Source organism: Vulpes lagopus, chromosome 3, assembly GCF_018345385.1.
Source record: "Vulpes lagopus strain Blue_001 chromosome 3, ASM1834538v1, whole genome shotgun sequence".
In the NCBI taxonomy this organism is placed as follows: Eukaryota; Metazoa; Chordata; class Mammalia; order Carnivora; family Canidae; genus Vulpes; species Vulpes lagopus.
The window spans coordinates 72,060,384-72,076,099 of record NC_054826.1 but is presented as its reverse complement, the minus strand read 5'-3'; the positions used below and the strand labels follow the sequence as shown (position 1 = coordinate 72,076,099).

The 15,716-nt window shown below is 33.1% G+C and overlaps 1 pseudogene; it reads left to right on the top strand.

Moving 5' to 3' along the window:
• Nucleotides 1-2,362: 2,362 nt before the first annotated feature.
• On the top strand, nt 2,363-2,527 carry LOC121488411 (annotated as a pseudogene).
• The last annotated feature ends 13,189 nt before the right edge of the window (nt 2,528-15,716 follow it).

The following is a 15,716-nucleotide window of genomic DNA, read 5'->3' as shown; positions in this document are numbered from 1 at the left end:
CCCAAGTCCCACTCATTCGTCTCTAGTAGCCATCTGTTTATTCTCTATAGTTCAGAGTCTGGTCTTGGTTTGTTTCTTCTTCACTTTATTTTGTTTCTTAAATTCCACACATCAGTGAAATCATAAGGTATTCATCTTTCTCAGACTAATTTTGCTTAGCATAATGCTCTCCAGCTCCATCTATGTTGTTGCAAATGCAAGGTTTCATTCTTTTTTATGGCTGAGTAATATTCTGTTGTATACATTTACATTATATCTTCTGTATCCAGTTATCTATTGATGGACACTTGGGCTGCTTCCATAATTTGGCTATTGTAGATAATGCTGCTATTAACATATGGGTGCATATAACCTTTTACGTTAGTCTTTTTGTATTCTTCAGATAAATATCCAGTAGTACAATTACTGGGTGATAGGCTAGTTCTATTTTTAATTTTTTGAGGAATCTCCATATTATTTCTATAGTGCCTGCACCAGCTTTCATTCCCACCAACAGTGTAAAAGGGTTCGTTTATCTCCACCTGCTTTCCAACACTTGTTTCTTGTGTTTTTTTTATTTTAGCCATTCTGACAGACGTGAGGTGACATCTCATTATAGTTTTTTTAAAAAAATATTTTCTTTTTAAGTCTTTTTTTTTAAATTTTTATTTATTTATGATAGTCACAGAGAGAGAGAGAGAGAAGCAGAGACACAGGCAGAGGGAGAAGCAGGCTCCATGCACCGGGAGCCTGACGTGGGATTCGATCTCGGGTCTCCAGGATCGCGCCCTGGGCCAAAGGCAGGCGCCAAACCGCTGCGCCACCCAGGGATCCCTCATTATAGTTTTGATTGCATTTCCCTGATGATGAGTGATGTTGAGCACATTTTCATGTGTCTGTTGGCCATTGGGGTGTCTTTTTTTGAAGAAATGTCTGTTCTTCTGCTCATTTTTTAATTGCATTGTTTTTTGAGTGATGAATAGTTTAAGTTCTTCACATATTTTGAGTACTAGCCCTTTATCATATATGTCATTTGTGACTATCTTCTCCCCTTCAGTAGGTTTCCTTTTAGTTTTGTTAATAGTTTCCTTTGTTGTGCAAAAGCATTTTATTTTGGTTCAATCCAGTAGTTTTCCTTTGTTTTTTTTCCCCTTGCCTGAAGAGGCATCCATAAGTGTAGGAACTCTGAGATTGGCTATGATATTTGATTTGACATCATCTGCTACTTTTTATATCAGATATATTTAAGACAAAAGCCTCCCCAAACAATAAATAATAGCATTGAATTTTTTGTATAATTTTACTTTTCTTTTTTTTTAATATTTACTTTTTTAAAGATTTTACTTATTTATTCAGGAGACACACAGAGAGAGAGGCAGAGACACAGGCAGAGAGAGAAACAAGCTCCATGCAGGAAGCCTGACATGGGATTTGATCCCGAACATCCAGGATCACGCCTAGGGCTGAAGGTGATGCTAAACTTGCTGAGCCACCTGGGCTGCCCTAGTTTCACTTTTCTTAAATATTTTTTCCCTCATATTTCCCCAGCCTTTTCTTTCCACCAACCAAAATATGCAACAAAATATGTCATGTTATTCTTAGTAGAAATATTACTATCAGTAAAACTTTGAGATACAATTAAACTTTTCAATTATTCTTTTTTAAAGTTTTCAATTATTCTAATTAAAGTAAATACTTATATTTATTTGAAATGGTTATAAAATATTTCTAGGAAAGAAGATTATTATTTACTTCAATTAATTTCATAGAGTATTTTACTTAAGTAGTTTATTTAAGTACTTGCTAATACTCTCTTCTGAAAAGTTATCTTTTTTTGCAAGCACATTTTACCTCAATCAGTTTCAAAATAAAGTGTTATTTTCCAAAAAGTACTAGAAGATATTTTCAAAGGACTAAGAATCAACTGATTTTTACTACACTTCTATATAGCAAACTTAATAATAAAACATTGTTATTAGAACTAACATAGTCAATTATAAGGTGCACTAAAACAAGAAAAACTCAAAACACTGAGAAGACAGGAGGTCCTAAATAAATTATGATTGTTATTGATTATGAGATATGTCAGTATCTATTTAATACAATATAACAATTAAAAATGTGAATCTTGGGGATCCCTGGGTGGCTCAGCAGTTTGGCACCTGCTTTCAGCCCAGGGCATGATCCTAGAGTCCTGGGATCGAGTCCCACGTCAGTCTCCCTGCATGGAGCCTGCTTCTCCTATGTCTGTGTCTCTGCCTCTCTCTATGTCTCTCATGAATAAATGAATAAGATATTTAAAAAAATGTGAATCTTAGAACAATGGTATTAAGAAATATGATGTAGATTTTTTTTCGCAGACATTTTAAAAGAGCTCATCTCAAGCTTTGCACAGTAGCAGTAATCATAGCCAGTGAGGTTTATCTGAGGCATGATTATTGCTAACTGAAAACTAAAAGAACTCAACTCACTAGAAACACAAAACAGCCACAAATGCTACCACACATGTAATTTTAAATTTCCTAGTCACCATTTTAAAAAAAAGAAAAAAATGGGTGAAATTAATTTTAACAATATATTTTATTTAGCTCAGTGTATCCAAAATATTATCTTAAAATGCATTCTTTGTAAAAAAAAAAGTAATGAGATATTTTAAACTTTTAAAATGTGATTTGTAGTTTACATTACAATATATTTCAATTGGCACTACCCATATTTCAAGTGCTTAATAGCCACGTGTGGCTAGTAGCTAGCCTATTGAATAGCAGAAATGTAGATTATTTCCATCATCATAGAATGTACCATGGGGCAATACTGGCATGAGGAGGCAATGAAAATCAGATAGACATTAGTAGTGAAATATGATAAATGGTGCACACAATACAGGCAACAAACCCAACCTTGGTTGATAATATTCCTAGAAGTGACATACCTGCATTTTCCATACATGGTAATATACACAGAAAACCACTGATTAATTTGGGTTTTGTTATTTATATTCATTGATATAGAAATTTTTCCTTCAGTTGATTATTAACAATGAAAATGTATGATTATAAATCTAATGTCCTAAGCAAGTTATGGGCAAACTTATGTCAGTACTTCAAAGATGGTTTCATTCAAAATGTGTATAGAAAATCAGTTCTTATGTGAGGGTTTATCCTTAATATTAGCCTGATACATTGTGTCAAAATTAGTATATTTGGGAGTTTTTGTAGTATATGTTTGTGAATGTAGGTGTGCATGTGTGTGTGTTTAAGCTCTAACAAACAGATCCCAGAAACCAGTCATAGAAATAAAAACAAAGTGAGGATGTGTGATTCTAACAGACCACTAAACCCAACAACCCTGGCTAAACTGATTTCTACATTGTCTTCATTTATTTATTATTTTTAGTTTATTTAAATCCAATTAATTAATTAACATGGTGTCTTTAAAATGTGCTTGTCTAAATGGCTTAGATAATTGCTAAATCATTTATTCCTGTTCTTTATTAAAGCAATATGCTTAAATGGAGGCTGACATACCTCCCTCATATTCCTCTTGTAAGAGAATTACTATTATAACACAAAACAATGAAAAAAATTTACTGAAATTTTTTTCTCATCCAAATTATGCCTGTCTCTAAATTTCAGAAACAAGTTAAATGTATATTCACAATCCTTACTCCCAGAATCTTGAGACTATAGGAGCGGAATTGCTAAATAACTGTCAAGTAGTTCTCTCTTCTGGAGTGTTCTCCCCCCACTCCTCCTGTAGGCAGGGAGATGGAAAAAATATGATTCAAAAAGAAAGAAATGAATAAAGAAGATAAGGAGAGAAAAATGCATGTGTGTGCATGCGTCTGTGTGCATATGTGTGAAACAGACAGAGATTGAGAGAGATCAGCATATGTTTTGAATGGGGTGGCCCTAGGGGTAGAAGTTTAAATGAATCTTGGCTTCCTTGATTCATTCCTTTAATCCTCAAGGTTTCAGCAGCTCCAACATGATGGCTGGACTCTTATTATTAGGTTACTCAAGAAAAAGACATTGGAGAAAGAAGGGTTTTATGGCTTTAGACTGAGTAAAAAGAATGCTACTGTCAGTTTTCTATCCAGCACTATTTCTAACTTATTTAACTTGTTACCATAGTCATTAATTTCTCATGTGTAACATGGCTATTTGCCTGAAGAAAAATACAAGGGTACTACATCATTGAATTTCTATCATCTATTATGGATGTAATATTTTCAAATAATTCCAGAAGGCTAGTTAAACATGACCTCCCTCAACTGAAGCAGCAGTGAGTATTTGTCATGACATTTCCCTTCCCATATGGAGTTTCCACAGCACCTCTTTAATGGATTTCATTCTTTTCCCTGTTCCTTTAATTAACTTTTCTCCTAGTTTTAAATAAAATTAATTGGCAGAGGTTGATGAAGGAAAAGATGAAAATACAACATAAAGGAAATGAGATGTTGACAGCAGTTTTAAACTCTTTTAAATGTAATTAAAATATATGCAGAAAAATGCATAAAATCTAAGTGCACAACTGAGAATGTATTATATAGTAAGCATTCCTATAACCACTTTTAAGGTCAAGAAATAAAAATTGTTCTATGTTAAATGTACCTATAACCACTCTCAAGGTCAAGAAATAAAATGTTATGAGTAGCCTGAAAGTCCCATCTCAATCACAAACTGCTCTTTTTTTTCTAAAGGCAACACTATCCTCAATTTAAAGATAATCACCCTTTCACTTTGTAGTATTACTACCTAAGATACATACCTAAATGAAATAATTTGATTCTATTTTTGAGCATTATGTGAATGGAATTACACATTATGTATTAATTTAGGTCTGGTTTCCCTTGCTCAATATTATACTTAAGAGATTATATTATTGTGTATATCTGTAGTTCTATTTTCTTTTGATTGTTGTAAAATATTTTCGGGATATGCATATACTGCAATTTATATATCAGTTTTCCTACTAATGGGCATTTGGGTAATTTCAAGTTTAGGGATTTTATGATCAATGCTGCTATGAATATTCTTGCACATGTCTCTGAGTTCACATATGAATACATTGCTGCTGTATATATATATATACCTAGGAGGAGAATTGCTGAGTTTTGCATGTCTTTAAATTGCTAAATAATATCAAACTGCTTTCCAAAGCAGTTTTATACATTTACATTCCCTCAAAGTAATGGTTGAGTTTCTTTACATTCACACTAACACCTGGAATTTAATTTTATCCCTTCTTTTGGGTACAATTTGTTGGACCTTTAAGTTGCTTTTCCTTGATGACTAAAGAAATCGAACTGCTTTTCAATTGTTGATTACACATTCAAATTTTTTCTTTATTCAAATGTCTTGCATTTTGGGAGGGTCTGCTTATATTCTTCTTATTAATTTGTAATTCTTTATATTTTTTTGGTTATAAGTCTTTATTTGTAAGATATTTCAAATATGTTTTCTGACTTTAGCTCACTTTACTGTGATCAAATTTTATGACCAAATGTTGATTTTGATGAATTTTATGATTAGTGATTTTTGGGTTTAGAATATTGATATACCTTAAAGTAATAAATATTAACTTTCCATATTAACTTTCAGGTCCTTAAGTGTTTTGTTTTTTGTATTTTGTTCTATGTCCACATGGAAATTATTTTTGAATCATGTGAGTTGGGGTTCAACTTCCTTTTTTTTCAGATAAGGACACCCAATTGTCTCATTATATGTACTAAAAAGATTGTGATTTTCCACTTCTCAGTGATGTTCCCATTCTGTTAAATTAGATGTCTGTATGGTCTCTTTTAGGTATCTGAATTTGATTTCATTGGCCTATCTGTCTGTCTTTCCAACCAAGACTAACCACACTAAGCTAAATACTGTACTTTATATGGAAGAACTGTATTTGTAGAACAAATCTTGCCATGTTTTTCTTCCTCAAGGGAATCTTTTTGACCTCAATTTTTATAAATAATCTTGATAAGGTTTTAAAAATCTATTATAATTTGAACTATAATATTAATTTTGGTGAAACTGACATCTTTTAAAAATAAGACTTCCAGGGCAGCCTGAGTGGCTCAGCGGTTTAGTGTCACCTTCACCCAGGGCCTGATATTGGAGCCACCGGATCGAGTCCCATGTTGGGCTCCCTGCATGGAGCCTGCTTCTCCCTCCACCTGCGTCTCTACCTCTCTCTCTCTCTCTCTCTCTCTCTCATTAATAAATAAAATCTAAAAAAATAAAAATAAAAATAAAAATAAGACTTCCAAATCTGGACATAGCATTGCTCTTCATAAACTTACTTTTAAATTTCTCTAAATAGTATCTCATAGTTTGTCCGAAGAGATGGTATGTTACTTTCATTTGATTAATTCCTAGATATTTTGTATTTGAAATTTTAACTGTTCTTTTTAATATTTAATTTTCAAGTTTGTTATTGCAGTAGACTAATACAATGCATGTTTCTTTACTTTTATCTATGATCTTATAAAGTCATATTAATTTGAAACTTACTATATGTATTCTTTTGAATTTTGTACAAAGTCAGTCATGTTATTTTGCAAAGTGAAATTTTGTTTCTTCCTTTTCAATATCTGTAGCTTTTCCCCTGACTCACTTCACTATCTACAACCTTCAACATTGTATAGAAAACATAAAACTAAAAGACTAGCAGAATACTGAAGGCTTTATTACCTAAGTACAGACCAAGAATTGTCCGTTTGCCTTAGCTTCAATTTACATGTTGTTACATTTTTCTAACTCACTTGAAATTCCAAGTGAAAGTACAAAAAGAAATATGTGACTGATCTCAGATTGAGGATTTGCAAAAAGGGGCTGATAAAGACTGTGGAGGGGGTGCTTTGGATGGTCTGCATGGACTGCTGGCTCCACAGCAAAGCAAGTGTTCTCATTCTGAAGAACACAGGCTGACTAAAATAAGGAAAGATGTAGAGCAGGTTTTAATGGTGATGAATGTTAATTCTAGATTGAAAAGTTTTGAAGGAGGTGGGTTGTGAATGGAGAGTATATATTATGAAGAAGAACACTTCTGAATAATTCATGGTTAAGATAAAAATCTGAACTCAAATACTGAGATAGAGAAAGTGAAGGGACTCAATTTTTAGGAAGACTATCATTGTTGTTTTTCTGCTGGGCCACATTTGCTCATGTTCTGCATTTCACCTTGCATCTGAATAAACCAAAGAAGCTATATTCCCCCTCCAAGGGGAAAGCAAGAAAATTAATCATTCTCTAATTTGGTCCTAGGCCTCCAAACACCTGATGAAATTTGAGAAAAATTGGATCCCAAACATGTTTCTAGACATTAGCTTTGAACAAACCTTGGCTGATACTGGCATAAATACAGCCTGCCTTTGATGATTTATGAAATAACACTTATTGTTCACCTGTCACTTACCTTGTTTCAGACCCTACCCTGGATTCCTGAAGGAACACATACCCTGGACCCCTTTCCAAAGTAAACCCCTAACCACAGTGACACAAAGATGCACTTTCCCTTCCTTTCCTAGTCATCTTGACACACCATCTACTATACTCTATCACTTATGCTATTCAATAAACTTTGCTTTCATTTCTTCCTGGTTCATGTTTGATTTCTATACTTCTTGAAGCCAAGAACCCTCTTGGCTGGTCCTGCAAGACCTCTTCTGGGTCCTTAGACCTGGCCTGCCTATGTCAATATGAGCCAAATTCCCTGTGCATGATTAAATAATTTAGTCAATAATGATTTTATAATTAACCCTATTACTTAAAGAATAATTTTGCTTCTGGTGAAAAGTAGTATTCTGTAGATCAGTGTTCCCACTACAAACAACTAGAAAGCAAAATCACATTTAAAACAAATGCAACAAATCAAAATTATATAAAGATAAGGAAAATTGTACAAGAAACAGGATTTGAGAGACCAATATTCCAGAGTAAAACAGTCTTAGAAAGATGAGCCGCATTTAGCTATATTTTTCCCCCCTCAGGAATTTTGGTAATGCTAGTTACAAGGTAATGGACTCAGATTCCAGGTAAGTAGTGTAGATGGAAGCTCACAGAGTAGGTAAGAGGCAGAAATATTAAAGGCCTAAGGAGACACAAAGAGATAGGAACAGAATACAGAGCTGACATTGTTATGGTTGTTATTACTTTAAAAAACAAACAAAAAGAAACAACTTAGTACCTTCAAGTAATTTATTTTGAAACTATTTTGTTTTGAATATGATTTTACATATTTGAGGTTCAAGAGACCTTTAACTCGTGTTTTGAATATGAGTTTACATATTTGAGGTTCAAGAGACCTTGAACTGGCAACACCTGCTTAGAGTAACTAATGTGCTTGTGGTCAGTTTTCAGCTAAGCTACAGTCATCTGGTATTAGACTGGGCATCTTATATGTCTTGATCTCATTGTAGTATACTCTATCACCTGAGAGTACAGCTGAATCTGGTGGCCAAAAACTTATACAAGTCCTTCTCTAGTGTCTTGGGGTAGTCATATTTCTTCCCAGATGAACCAAATGAAATTGTAAGGTGTTGTATAACCTACTGCTTTATTTCTGCCACACACTATTTGTTGAAGCAGTCATAGAGCACCCAGGACAAATGCTTCACTGTTCAATGGAATAAATACAAAGCCATTTGCAGAGATGCTATAAACCACCACAAACACTCTACCTAAATTTTCTTTAAGATATTTGCTGAATCAAAAAACAAAAAGATATTTGCTGAATCATAAAGTTATGCCAGGTAAGAGGCTAACAAAATATGCCTTTGTAAAAAATGAGATATGCTATCTCCAATGAGATCCAATGAACAACTCAATTGTATGAAGCTCTTCACCATTCAATATGGAAGAAAAAAAGTAATTAAGGGGGATTAAATTTGTGGTTATGTGCAGATGAAATTATTGGTAGGATAGAATAACATTTCTAATGATATAGATAAAATATTTTATTTAATAAGTAAATGTAGTTAGATAACTGGATGAAAGGCAAATATAAAATCAACTGTCTTTTGTGTATCAATAATAAATGAGAAATAACTAGTTCAAAAAACATAAATAAAATCAACCCAAAAGGTTGATTTTAGTAACATCATTGAAAAAAAAAAAAAGACTTAGATAAATAAAGGAACATACCATGTGCCTTTGACTGGGAGACTCAATATTTTTAGGATATGAATTTTCCCCAGTTGATCTAGATATTTCAAAACAATCACTATCCAAAAAATACTGGAGATAATTTTAAAGAAGAATAGAGCTGGAGGACATCACTACCAGATATCAAAAGTTATTACACATTGGTAATAATTAGGAAAATATAGTATGTTTGCAAGGACAGAGAAATAGATTAACAAAACAGACCAATGTGTCTAGAAACGGACCCATATATTCAGGCACTTTGAGAAACTTGACATGGTAGTACATTGAAAAAAAACATCTTTTCAATGACTGATGTATGGTCATTTGGATATTAGTATGGGACAAAAAATAAATCTTGGCCTTTACCATAAGCCACATGCATATAAAAAATCAATTTCTAATTGATGTTAAATCTAAATGGGAAATGTAAAATGAATAAAACTACTAGGAGAAAGCATAGCATATATATATATATATATACACACACACACACACACACACATACATACACACCTATTGTATGTATATATATACATATACATATATATACATAACTCATATGGTATGTATATACATGTGTGTATGTATGTGTATATATATGTATATATATACACAGACACACACACACACACGCCACATCTTCCTTATCCGTTCATCAGTTGATAGACATTTGGGCTCTTTCCATAATTTGACTATTGTTGAAAATTTTTCTATAAACATTGAAGTGCGTGTATGCTTGTATCCCTTCATATCCGTGTTTTTGTATGCTTTGGGTAAATACTTAGTAGCACAATTGTTGGATTGTAGGGTAGTTCTATTTTTAACTTTCTGAGGAACCTCCATAGTGTTTTCCACAATGGCTGGAGCACTTTTCATTCCCACCAACAGTGTAAGAGGGTTCCCATTTCTCTGCATCCTTGCCATCATCTATTGTTTCCTGTGTTGTTAATTTTAGCCATCTGATAGATGTAAGGTGGTATCTCATTGTACTTTTGATTTATATTTCTCTGACGATGAGTGATGTTGAGCATTTCTTCATGTGTCCGTTGGTTATCTAGATGTCTTTGGAAAATGTCTATTCATGTCCTCTGCCCATTTTCTAATTGTATTATTTGTTTTTTGGGTATTGAGTTTGATAAGTTCTTTATATATTTTGGATACTAACCCTTTATCAGATATGTCTTTTGCAAATGTCTCCTTCCATTCTGTAGGTTGCCTTTTAGTTTTGTTGATTATTTCATTTGGTGAACAGAGGCATTTTATTTTAATGAAGTCCTAATAGTTTCTTTTTGTTTTGTTTCCCTTGTCTCTGGTGACATATCTAGTAAGAAGTTGCCATGACCAATGTCAAAGAGATTACTGCCTATGGTCTCTTCTAGAATTTTGATGGTTTCCTGTCTCACATTTAGCTCTTTAATCATTTTGAATTTATTTTTGTGTATGGTGTATGAAAGTGGTCCTGTTTTATTCTTTTGCATGAAAAGGCAAAAGGCACGATTAATAAGGTAAAAATCAAGCCACATATTTAGAGTAGTTGTTTACAATTCCTGTATTTAGCATAGCACTTGGTTATCTTAAAATTAACAAGAAAAGTCTAACGATCTAATATAATAAATGGACAAAGAATTCAAGTAGGCATTTCACAATAGAGAATATGCATTTCTTCCAGATAACTGAGTCATCCAGGGGCCCCCAAATTAGAATGCTAATATTAATGTTTGGCAAATATATAAAGTAATTTAAATTATCCTACAATTTTGGGGGGTATGTAAATATGAACAACAGATTTGTAACCATCTTTGACATTATCAACCACAGCCAAATATGTATGGAGCCAATGACCCAGAAATTCCACTCCTGGGTATGTAATGAACAAACATGAACACTTACATTCACCAAAATGCACTTACAAAAATATTCATAGAAGCACTATATAATAATAAGTAGTAATAGTAACAAAGTAACAAAACCCTAAATGTGCATCAGCAGTAGAATGGATAAATAAGCAGTTGTATTTGGTGGTACAGAGGGAAATTTTATAAGACTGACAAGAATGAATTAAAAGTGCAAGGTTTTTTTTTTGGTTGTTGTTTGCTTGTTTTTGTTTTCCATTTTCTTTTATTAAGTAGGCTCCACAATTCTATGTTTGAACTCACAACCCTGAGATCAAGACCCGAGCTGAGATCAAGAGTCAGATGCTTAATCAACCAAGTCACCCAGGCACCCTCTAAAATTGTTGTTTTGTTTTGCTGATAATATATCACTTCTTGATCTAGGTGCTGCTTACATGGATTTGTTCATTTTGTGAAAATTCATCAATCTGCTCACTTGTGATTTGTAAACTTTTCTCATATGTTATATTTCATTAAAAAATATTTGCTTAGTATATAAGAAGCTTGAATCAGCCAATGGAATGAAACTCCTGCTTATTTTGCAATAGCTTTGATTAGTGTCAGTCTTGACTGATGAGGTAAAATAACCATGAGACTTGTGTGCTGAATGAATTTTCCACTACTATTTATGATCCATGACCTATGTAGCTTTGGAATTGGGTGAGCTAGGTGAGCACTCAGGCAGGTTCCTCATTACTTCATAAATGTCAGATTTATGGATCGTAGTACATTTTTTCTTGCAAAACACTTTTTTTCTAATATGACTTCTAAGGCTCTAGTTCCTTCTTCCAAAATCTTCAACTCCTATTCAAATTGTCTTTGCTATATTTGTACACATATGGTCATAATGATGATAATAGTACCAATAAGTAAAATAATAACAACGATACTACTAATAATTAAAAGTTAATATGATCCAGGTGCTGTTATAAGCAGTTTGCTATATTAATATCCTTAATCCTTACCTCAATCCCATTTGATACATATGATTATTTCTCTATTTCGCAGTTCAAGAAACAGTTACAGAAAGATTAAATAGCTTGCCCAAGTTAAAAAAGCTGGTAGATTGCAAAACTGGATTCGAATCCAGGCAGTCTGCCTCTAGATTCCAAACTCCTTAGCATTATGTTATACTGCTGTATGGGCACTTTGGACTCATTAGGACAGGCTGGACATCAGATGCTTATAGGCATTAAGGTTTAGTGAGTGTGGATAATATTTTCCCCACTTAACAGATTAGGAAATAAATATCAGACTATTTAAGTAATTTCTGCAGAACATGCACAGAACAAAGAAAAGAATCAGGATTGGAACCTAGGCTTTCAGACCTGGTCTGGAGCTTTCTCTACAAACTACAATAAAAATCTGGAGAAATTATTTCAGACTACCAAGAAAAATTAGGCAAAATTTGAAGCATTCATCTAAGATCTCAACTTGGGGTCATGGAAACATTCTGGACTTGTTCCTATGTTCTCCCCAGCTTTCCCCACTCCAAAATAAAGGTTGGGACTTGAAGTTATTTAGATCATGAAAGTAAGTATAATATCTGCTTGCTTCTCCTATCTGTTGCCATCCCACCCAAATTGATCTTCTTCTTGTGCTGTATCCTTGTGATTTAAATTACAAAGACATTTCTTATAACCTTGAGAAAGGTTAACTGACTTATGAGGAAGGCTATAAAAAGCAGGGTCACTGCCACATTGCCCTCATCCATGCGACAACAGATGTCAGCTAGAGCAGGACCATGCTCCTGACCACTCTCCTCTGCTATTTCTCAGGTGATGGTGAGGGCTGAACATCTTTTGTGCTGAGGCAAAAAAAGACTTGCTCATTAGAGCGGTGGGGGAGTCCCCTGGGTGTAGTAAATGTCTTCATACATTTTCCTTGAGTACAGCGGAGCATTATTCAGAATGGATGCTCTTGATGCATGTAGCATGACTGACAGTTTTATGCTCATCTTTTTATGGATCCACAAAGTCATATAAATAAATATTCTATTAGATGCCAGGAATCCCTGGATCGCTATTGGGTGTGGCCCTATGAGTCTTTGCAAATTCCTCCACATCTGTGTAAGAAAGCTCACTATTTTTGAATCATTCAGGCAAAAGGAAGAGTAACTCTAATTTGCTTTTTAAAAATTTGTTTTCTGGGCAGCCCGGGTGGCTCCGCGGTTTACTGCCACCTTCGGTCCAGGTCGTGATCCTGGAGACCAGGGATCGAGTCTGTGTCAGGCTCCGTACAAGGAGCCTGCTCTCTCTCCTCTCTCTCCTCTCTGTGTTTCTCATGAATAAATAAATAAATAAAGATCTTAAACAATTTTTTTTGTTTTCTTTTCCTTTCTCTTCCTTCCTCCTTTCCCCCTCTTTTCTTCTTTCCTACACTTACTGTAACATAGTGCATGAAGCTAAAACACATCTTTTGAATATGAAACAAGGGAGTGAAAATACTTTTTCCTACTAAAAATAATTATAAAGAAAATGTTTAAGAAATATAACTAAAGGTAAAAGTTTAATCAATAAAGACCTTAAATTAAAACAGAAACAACAAAGCTAGCTTTGTATACTTAAGCATTTTATGGTTTTTACACAATTTACAGGTGAAATTAATTTTCTGAAATGTGGTTCATTAACATTTTTATTGTTTGTCATATTTTAAATAATATTGTTATGTACCATTGGATAAAATTAATAGTGCATTAAAATGGTCTCATCTTAAATCAGGGACAGTTTGCTGTAACTAGAATTTTCAATTCTCTAATGATTTTTTTTTCTCTGCTATGAAGAGAAAAAAAACTTCTATATTAAAATGATGTACGAGGGCAAAAGGAAATTTATGATCTAAACTTGCTGCAAATCATTTGTATTGATCTGTTTTGTTTCCATTCTGCTGAAGCTAATGGAAATCATTTGTCACCTGACTTGTCCCAGCTGATTTGAAAAAAAAAAAAACCACTGTACCATTTATCAGACCAGCTGAAGGTCTGCTACAAGTGTGCTTATGTCTGCAATCACCAAATACATTCAATTTCTAGGGAAGTAGTGAATATTAGGCTGCATTGCTCAGAGGCTTAAAAATAAATTAAATCTAGATATGAACATATATATATATATACATAATACATTCTAATAAAGCAGTAAATAGGGAAAATGTACTAGCTAGTAGAGTACTTATAAGTAATATTTTAATAGTTTTGTATTTCAAGAGCTAAAATTAAGATATAATTATTTGATATTAACTATGGTAACATTATATACTTGGAAGTGGAAGTTAACATACCATTAGAGCAATGTATTTAAGGAAATAAACTTCTTTTCCTGACCCATAAATTCTGAGTTCGACTCTTATCTTTAAAGAACATTTTTGGGTGACTCAAATGTAAACTTTTAAATCTTATAATTTTGTACATTTACTTACATGAAAAGAAAACTTCAGGTATGTATCTGTTTTTGTATTGATAACAGTTGGCTTTGAGAAGCCAATTATATTTGTATAATTTTCAAATTCTCATAAGATATGTCATCTCTCTACCTAGTCCTTACCCTTCAGCTGAAGGTGAGAGGAGATTGGTCTCACAAATCTTTCATGACATTCTTTCAAACTGTTAAAAAGCAGGAGTCATTGTATGAAAGATTATTTAAACTTTGTCATTATGATATTTCATGGTACCAAATTATCTTATAGTAGGACAATTTTACCTATGAGTTCAAGTCATGTAAAGCAGGACTGTAGAATCCAGACAGAGACCAAGGGAATTTCCAGAATTGCATTGTTGCTTTAATACACATAATACACATTCCTATTTATTTTCTAATGCATTACTTTTTTCCCCACTATCTCCTCATTTCTTCCCTGTTACTTGAATAGTATAATTTGTTTGAGCACAGAGTCACAGAATAGATATTTATGTCTTAAAATTTTGATGCTGAGAGCATAATTCATTCACTCATCCACTCTTTACATTCAATAAATGTTTTTCAAATACTTCTAGGAAATAGGGACTCTGACAGATTTGAAGATACAATGGTGTGGAAAAAGGAGAAACTGCCTATATAGTTTAAGAATTCAGATTTGAACAAATATGAGAATGTAATTAATTTTAGAAGTTTTCCTAGCCTGATGACAAGTTCATGATATAAGGCATCTTAGTAAGAAAAAAGAACAATAAACTAGCTTAAGCTGGTCTTGAAATTTGGTCCTCTTAGTCATCTAATTATTTTGGTCTAAATTCTTGTATAGGTTGACTTTTTTTTTCTTTTCCTTTTCTGTTTTGTTTTGAGCATATAGAAAATTGTGAGCCCTTGAGGAGAACAGTTTAAAGTTTTGTATCTTAAAATCTGTTAGATGTTCAATTCATATTTGTTGAACACATGAACGAATGAATTAATGAATGCTACCATTCCCCCCTCAAACTTAGCATTTCTTTGCATTTTAAAATTACAGGGGGAAAATCAACAATATTTACAAAATTGTGCAGTTATGCTAAGTAAAGCTTAAAATTCATATTAATTATTTGATGACTTTTTTGGATACTGAGGTCCTATTTCTCATCACTCCAGTCCAACCTATAAACATCAGATTAGAACTACCAGTATCTTAGTCTAAAATTATGCATTTATTCACTCATTTATTCTTTTTAAAAAGTTATTAAATTTTGTTTTTGGTTTTTTCTTTAAGGTTTATTTATTTACCTGAGAGAGAA